Genomic DNA, 7,182 nt, shown 5'->3' on the forward strand with positions numbered 1-7,182 from the left:
TGCCACTGCCGCCAGGCATCATCTCGGGCCATGCAGTGCCCAGATCAGGAGAGGCAGGTGGCAAGAAGGCCAATGCCCCGCACCAGCCGGCACCCCCATGATGCAAGAGACCTCCCCGCAGGACAACATGCCACCCAGGAAGAGCAAGAAGATGGTGGCACGCCAGGTGGCACAATGCTCCTGAGCAGAAAGGAGAGACGAGCGACGTGGAGCAATCCTGCATTTCAACTGCGTTCACTGCCATTCAGATCTGAAGAAGTATATTCAAAGATTTCATGGGCGCTTCTCTTTTTGGTTTGTTTACAGACATGGCTGATGCACAGGGAGATCTCATGGGTACGTCATGGCTTTTTACTTCCTTTGAGAGCTGCCAGCTCAAAGCCCAAACATGAGTGAGGGATCTCTTGCAGCAGGTGTGAGAATATAGACCTGCATCGTGTGTGCCCTGTCGCTATGTGATCCCTTTATATGTTCTGCAATTCAGTTATGACGGTGTATATCACAGTGTACAATGGAAACTTCTCGTGGGTGTTTGGTTGTAGATGTGGGTAGAGGGAGAGCTTTTCCAGCTCCACGGCTGGATCCTGCACTGGAGGTCACCTGGCATCCCAGTAGTCAGTCTTGACTGACTTAGACAAACCACTCGTTTTCAATATTTTAGTCGTGAGAACTTTAACTTTATGCTTTCCATTAAGGTCTTCAAAGAGCAAAGTATAAAGCTGAAACAGGAAAACCTTCCCGGCAGTCATCAGAAGACCTAAAGGATAACGTGAAGGAATTGGACAAAGCAGCATATGGCAGGTATCTATCACTCTGAACCAGAAGATGTGGGCAGAGGAGGTTTTAGATGTATGTACGGACAAGCAGGATGCGCAGGCAGCTTGGTGTCCCTGAGACTTTGCCTGGGCTGCAGGCATGCCCTGGCCAGGATTGGAGCAGCCGCAGCTTCACAGCCTGGTCCAGCCCCATTGTTCCCCTTGAGGTCTGAGGTCTGTTGGTGACACCTCAGGGTCAGGGACAGGTGGAAGCTGGACACCCAGCTTGAGGCCGCACACCTAACTTGAAGGCAGCTAAAGCAAAGGGCTGTTAATTCAGGCTCGAGTGGGTTAGCTGTCTGTTTCTAGTTGTGTTTCAGATAACTTGGTTGTGGTTTTCCTCTTCTTTTGGGGGACTGTGGGCTCTTCACTGCCACTTGTGAAAGTGCCCAGAATATGTTTGCAAGAGCTTGCAGTTTAGTCCACTGCGCATGTCTGTCACCATGACCGTGTGATGGAGTTGGCATGATGGGAAGTGCTGCTCAGAAGGGCTCTTTCCCCAGCTGAACTGGCTACAGCGTCTTCCTGTCCTCTCTGAAGGAAGTAATTTACCATCATTTTGCAGTTTTCCAAAAATGCACTAAGTGGAATGCAAACAAGAAGATCACATGCAATCCCCTAGTCTCTCTGCAGGTCAGGATTTGCTGTCTGCTGGTAAACTGCAAAGTGCCTAGCGTTTAATTTTTTTCTCCATGAATGACACATCATTTGAACCAGCAACTAGGTGCACCGCCAAATGCCCAGGCTTTGTTTCTAATGTATTTGGAGAAGTATTGCCTCCTGAAGATACTCTGTTCCTGATGAGGCACAGTTGCATCTAGTGAAACTGACCCACTTTCTTTCTAAAGAGCTGGACCGTGAGACTGTGGAGAAGGAGGCGCTTCAGGAAGGAGGCAACCAGGCAGTGCCAGTCTCTGATTAAAAAAAGGGGGCAATTCAATCAACAGGCATGCCAGGTAATTGCTGTCCTTTGGTCAGCCAGTGTCATAAATCAAAATCACCGTGTGCCTGCAGGCTCATGCCCTAGTGCCCGCTACTGCACATCATGTCAGCAGCCAAACTATTAGTACAGAGCGAGTGTTCTGAAAGAAGCCGGGAGTGGCTCTCTGCGGACGACTGTCCTCTCTGGGGTGCGGAGGTTATTGCCATCAGTGTGCCAGAGAGAGAGAGAGAAAGACACTCGTAACCCTCTGTGGATGCAGCGAGATGCTCACCACTCACCACACCCAGTTCACAGGATTTTCAGAACTTTACCGTTTTGGGAACGAGGCCACTTGAACCATGCTCAGCAGATGATGGGACATACGACTCAATCGAATGTGCCTCCCGCAATACTTGCATCCCAGAGCTTGCCATGAGTCCTCCTAGGCACAACAGAGCTGGGCGGGCTTCCTCCTGTGAGCTGAGGTCCAAAGGGATGCACTGACAGATCGGGCACGGCCTTAGAGGGGAAACTGCACTGTCCTCCGACATCCTCTGTGCCTGAGCCACGCTGAGGTTTTACGTTTCTCTGATTCTTAGCAGCGCTGTCCAACCTCAGGGAAGACCACCATGCCGGCATCTATGAATTTTTTTGAACAAATACAGGTACTGAGCAGTCTTGCAGAGGGCCATAAGTGGGAGCAAGTCCTGGAAACTGGTGGCATGCAAGCAGTGCCCATGCTGGAGAAAAGGCAGAGGGAGAGTGCGGTTCAGGTCTCTTCCCCAGAGGGCCTGACTCCATCCCCTCAGGGGGTGGGTGCTGGGCTGGGGAGGGAGAGCTGGGGGTGGCACTCCCTGACACAGGGATGGTTTTGGTCTTTCTGTCTCAAAGGGGCAATTGGTCAAACAGCTGCGCTCCCCCACGTGCTCTCCATCTGGCCTCATGAGGTCTGTTCAGTGGGACAATTTGTCCCAAAGGGTCAGAGAGAGCCTCCAGTCAGCAGCACTAGCACGCCTCGGAGAGCGAAGGTGGGCGAGCGCAAAAGAATTTGTGTGCAAATGTGAAGGCTCAACAGGAAGGGGTAGCAAAGCTGCAGCACTGGGAAAACTGGATTATGGCCACCCCAGAGGGTAAGCAAAGCTGAGAGGAGAAAGAGAGGCTCCAGACTGCATTGATTTGCAACGGCTTTGGGAGTTTCCTTTGCTTCTACTGAAACCAAGGAAACGTTGCAGCCCCAGGATGTCCACTGCTTCAGGGATCCTAAGAAAGTGAGAAAGAACATTTCCTGGCAACATCGGGCCTCCTGTGAGATTACCAGGGGTGTGCAGGACACGCTAACATACAGAATGGTTCCTCCAGGTGTGGATGGCAAAAGAAATGCAAATGTTATGGCTCCTGATGATTTCCAGAAGTAGTGCATAGAAGGCGCCGTGGCAATCCTGGGCTCCATGCTGCTTGGGATGGTATTGTGTTGTGGCATCTATGTGTGGAGGAAGAGAAGACGGTGAGTTGTTGGGGGGAGAGGTGGACTGCCAAACTTCTATATTAGATGGCTGCTATTAGCCATGAAGCATTTGGAGGTAGGGTATTCTGGAGTGCCGCGTTAGTTACTGGCCAAACTCTACTGAGATTTCTGGTGTGAGATGCTTGAACTGGCCTCTCAATACCTGCCCACTCTTTTCAGAAACCCCTTCTTACTGTTGCAAGTCTTAGTTACAAGTGACCCTGCCTCAACAAGAGCAGACCAGTAACAGACGTAGGCAGAGCAAGGTCAGGAAGAAGAACAACAATAGATGACATTGCCATAGGAAGTGAGAAGCGCAACAGTGACATCTCCCTACCAGTGAACCTACCAGCATGTTAAAGAAAAATTCTACCAGACGTGAGTTTCCCTAGGTTTGCTTTATTGCAGCGCTGGATGCACGGGGGAAATAGCTCCACCAAACGTGCATGCCAGGTGATCACCAACACACAGGTTATATAGAATCAAAATATACATATTCATTATTTTTCCGAGAAAAGGCAGTCCTATGATAATCATTTCTTAGAATCCATTTCCATATTCTCCTCCCCATCACGCATGCTCAGTGATTTGAGTTGGTGGTCCTCAGGGGTCTCTGGTGGTCGTCAGTGGTCTCACACCCGTGTTCGCTGGATGACCCTCTTCTTGCAGGCATGCCCAGTATCCTTGCTGTGGATACACTTGTCCCTTACAACTTACTTCATAAGATTAATATTCCCGGGCCTATTGTGCGGCTGGGTAGAGACTGTACAAGGAATGTAGCAGCATTGTACATTGCCATGGTCAGTTAGCTATTACCTTGATTACAAACCCCTTTCCCACGATTATAGGCTTTAAAACAGTTCTAGGCCTTAAGCAGCTTTCTAGTTAATATAAGTTTTCTTATAGCTAAGCTTCTATATTTTTACAAGCAGAAATCCCCATTTTAGGCGATGCCATAAATTCCAGATGTTTGCCTCAGCCAAGGAGTCCCAGCAACTCAGACCTTGGTCAAAAGCCTTCCCAGCTACCGGCCTTGCTTTGGAGAACGAGAGGAGTCAGGCTGTCCCAGCTGCACCCCAACACCACCAGCGTGCGTGTTCTCAGCACAGCCAGGGGTTTTTGTCTGTGCAGGCGTCCACATCTCTTTTGATAGGTATTCCAAAGAGCGGATGAGGCTGTCCCCTCATCTGGTCAGGGGAGCCAAGTGCTGGTCTCTGCCGGGCACGCTGAGAAAGGGGCTGTGCCCAGCTTTGGTCTGTTGGGGGTCAGGTCTCCTTCCGGCATGTGCAGTGCAGGCAGGTCAGGATGGTCAGGGCTGAGAGGAGATGAGCCACGGGCAGGCAAGCAGAGCCCAGGCCGATGGGGTTCAGAGCGCCCCATTTTCTGCACAGAGCTCTCTGTGCCCACAACTCCCACATGCAGCCGAGTGCCCCCACCCCACAGCGCGCCCAGCGCTACCCCACACCCTCGCACCTGCCCAGCACCGCAGCAGGGCCTCAGCAGCCTCCTGTCTCCGCAGGCGCCTCGCTGCAGCTTCATGAGCCTGGCCCAACACCAACAGCTACCCCTCACACCTGGACAGCCAGACCACCCCCCTCAGCAACCCTGAGAGCCAGACCAGACACCAGCAGCCATCGCCTGGAGAAGCGGCCCGCCAGCCATGGAGCATTGGGGGGGGGGACCGGCCCCTGCCAGCCCAGACGCCAGCCCGGTCCGCCTGCCTCCACCCCGGCCTCTGTATCTGTCCAACTCAGCCAACCGGCTGTTGCGGGACCAGCCCAGTCTAGGCTAGAGAAAATGTGGGGAGCAAGAGGAAAGAAAGAAAAGGTGCTGCAGAGAGGCAGGTAGTGACCTTCTGGCTCCTCGGTAACAAGGGCCTGGGATTAAGGGGCAGGAAGGAAAACTTTCTGAGTCATCTGGCGGGTAAGTGCTGCCATAGGGGTCAGCGAGAGATGGCACAGCTTTTCATGAGAGTCTTGAACATCAACCCCCAAATTGTCAGCATTGGGTTGGGTGCTGCAGTTGATTCTCTTTCCTCTTGAGGAGAGACCAACTCGATGGTCTCTGGGAGGTCTCTCTTGTTCTGCATTTATGATTCACAACTAGATGACAGTTTTGTCCCTACAAAGGACAAAAGGGCTGTGGAGAAAGGTGGTGACAATGATCATGACATGAACCCACTGAATACAACCTTAATGACAGCTTGATAGATGATGAGGAGTGCGAGCCTACTGATGAAGACTCTGACTGGGAACCAAGTTCAGCAGACAAGGATAATGATGTCAAAACACTTTTGCAAGGACAGTGTAGATTTGTTAAGCCCAAAAAGGAGCTGCACGGAACAACACTACAAAGGCCTGACCTGGCTGTGTTAAAACATGGATGCGCACGGAGAGAAATTGCTTTGAAAACTGTGTTTGCCTCAGCAACTAGAGGAAGATTGTAAAGGGGGTGAGGGGATTCAGCAGTGCCTTTCTTGTCCATATGTATTGTTTTGGTGGGGGTTTTGTGTTTGTTGTCACACGTGATGGGGCCAGAGGATGGATTGCTGGGATTATATTCTGCGGCAACTGACGCAGGGCTCTTTTAGAAGTTTCTCAGCTACTTCTTTTCCAGCGCTATTGGTGTCTCATCGTTTGCGCTACACTTGTAAAGATTGTTAATGCTTCATCTTCCGGGGCTTGGAACAAATAACGGCATTAGGGAAGTCTTTAGTATTTTGCTCTAATTCCAGTAGTACCTCTTTACATGACTGTACATGACTGTAATTGTGTTCAGTTCACAACAAAGCTGAAACCTTGATGCCACTGGTTTTGCACCATGAAATCTGTAACAGACTGTGGGGAAAAACTTGTAACTTGTGATTTCTAAGGGCTTTGTTGGAAGATCTTGCCTTCAGCGTGTTCACAACTTTCCTGAGCTTTCCAGTAATTTGGTCTGCTTTGAGGTAAAATAGTTTATTGTGTTTGTGGGCAGATGCCTGGAGCCATGTGAATTTGGCACTTTGGGTGGACACAGTCCTGAAATTCTCGTGGGGCTCTGGCTCACCTGTGACCATCTGCCCAATGATGGTGGAAAAGGGGCATCCAGATACACTCAGGCTTTTCAGCTGGGTGACTACATATTGTCTGCAGGTGCCCTTCAGGGAATACCTGCTCCAGCTGTTCTGCAGCACAGCCCCAGCACAAGCAGCTGAGCCACAGCCCAGGGCTTCAGAAGCGGCAGCCCTTTGTCATTGTCCCTTCTGCCTACAGGGCCACTGCACAGAATCTTGGAGCAGAAGGCTCTTCTTCACTCTGCTGTCAAAACTGTCCCTGCCTGGCCCATCACCCGCTTGCATTTATTGTGTGTGAAGCCAGTGGGGGGTGGGTGGGTGTGGGTGTGTGTGCGCGCGCGTGCGTAAGGAAATAAATGAGCTGAAATACAGGAGGCTAAAGGTCAGAGGAAAAGAAACTAGAGCAGTGATGGGGAGCTCAACTCCTGACACACTTGGCCAATATGGCTGAAAAGCTTTTGGCTGCAACAGATAGCCGATGCGGAGAATTTCAGCTGGAGTTGCTGAAGTCTAGTACATGCAGGAAGATGCATTAGAAAGAATTAGAACAGCCAATGTTTATTTAGAAAGTTTCTAAACACTGACACTTTGTATGGAGTACAACTTTACTGTACTTGTAACAAGGAAGCATAATACCTTACAAAAGGAATCACACAAAAGAATGAGCCAGAACAATTTACATCTATTCCTTTAAGTGTCCTAAACAACTCTGCAGCTCAAGAGAGAAAAGCAAAGATAAAAGACAAATCCAAACCACAAAAATTGACAGTGGGCTTTTAAAGTGCTCTTAGGCACTTCAGTATGAAACGGTCCTTAAAACTTCACACAGCACTACTACTCTTAAGCAAGAAAAACCCCAACACTTCTTTCCCATCTTATTTCCCCA

General features: G+C 50.3%; 2 long non-coding RNA genes across 2 annotated transcripts; both read left to right on the forward strand.

The window, feature by feature from the left end:
- The first annotated feature begins 307 nt into the window (after positions 1-307).
- On the forward strand, positions 308-754 carry LOC142599129 (uncharacterized). The gene is made up of 3 exons (XR_012832808.1): positions 308-336; positions 543-614; positions 696-754. It is a non-coding gene; the product is annotated as an uncharacterized LOC142599129 (long non-coding RNA).
- Positions 755-1,668: 914 nt separating this feature from the next.
- Positions 1,669-5,017, forward strand: LOC142599135 (uncharacterized). Its single transcript, XR_012832814.1, has 4 exons — positions 1,669-1,771; positions 2,340-2,402; positions 3,097-3,241; positions 4,761-5,017. It is a non-coding gene; the product is annotated as an uncharacterized LOC142599135 (long non-coding RNA).
- The last annotated feature ends 2,165 nt before the right edge of the window (positions 5,018-7,182 follow it).

The sequence above is a fragment of the Balearica regulorum genome, chromosome W, assembly GCF_011004875.1.
Source record: "Balearica regulorum gibbericeps isolate bBalReg1 chromosome W, bBalReg1.pri, whole genome shotgun sequence".
NCBI classification, from domain to species: domain Eukaryota; kingdom Metazoa; phylum Chordata; class Aves; order Gruiformes; family Gruidae; genus Balearica; species Balearica regulorum.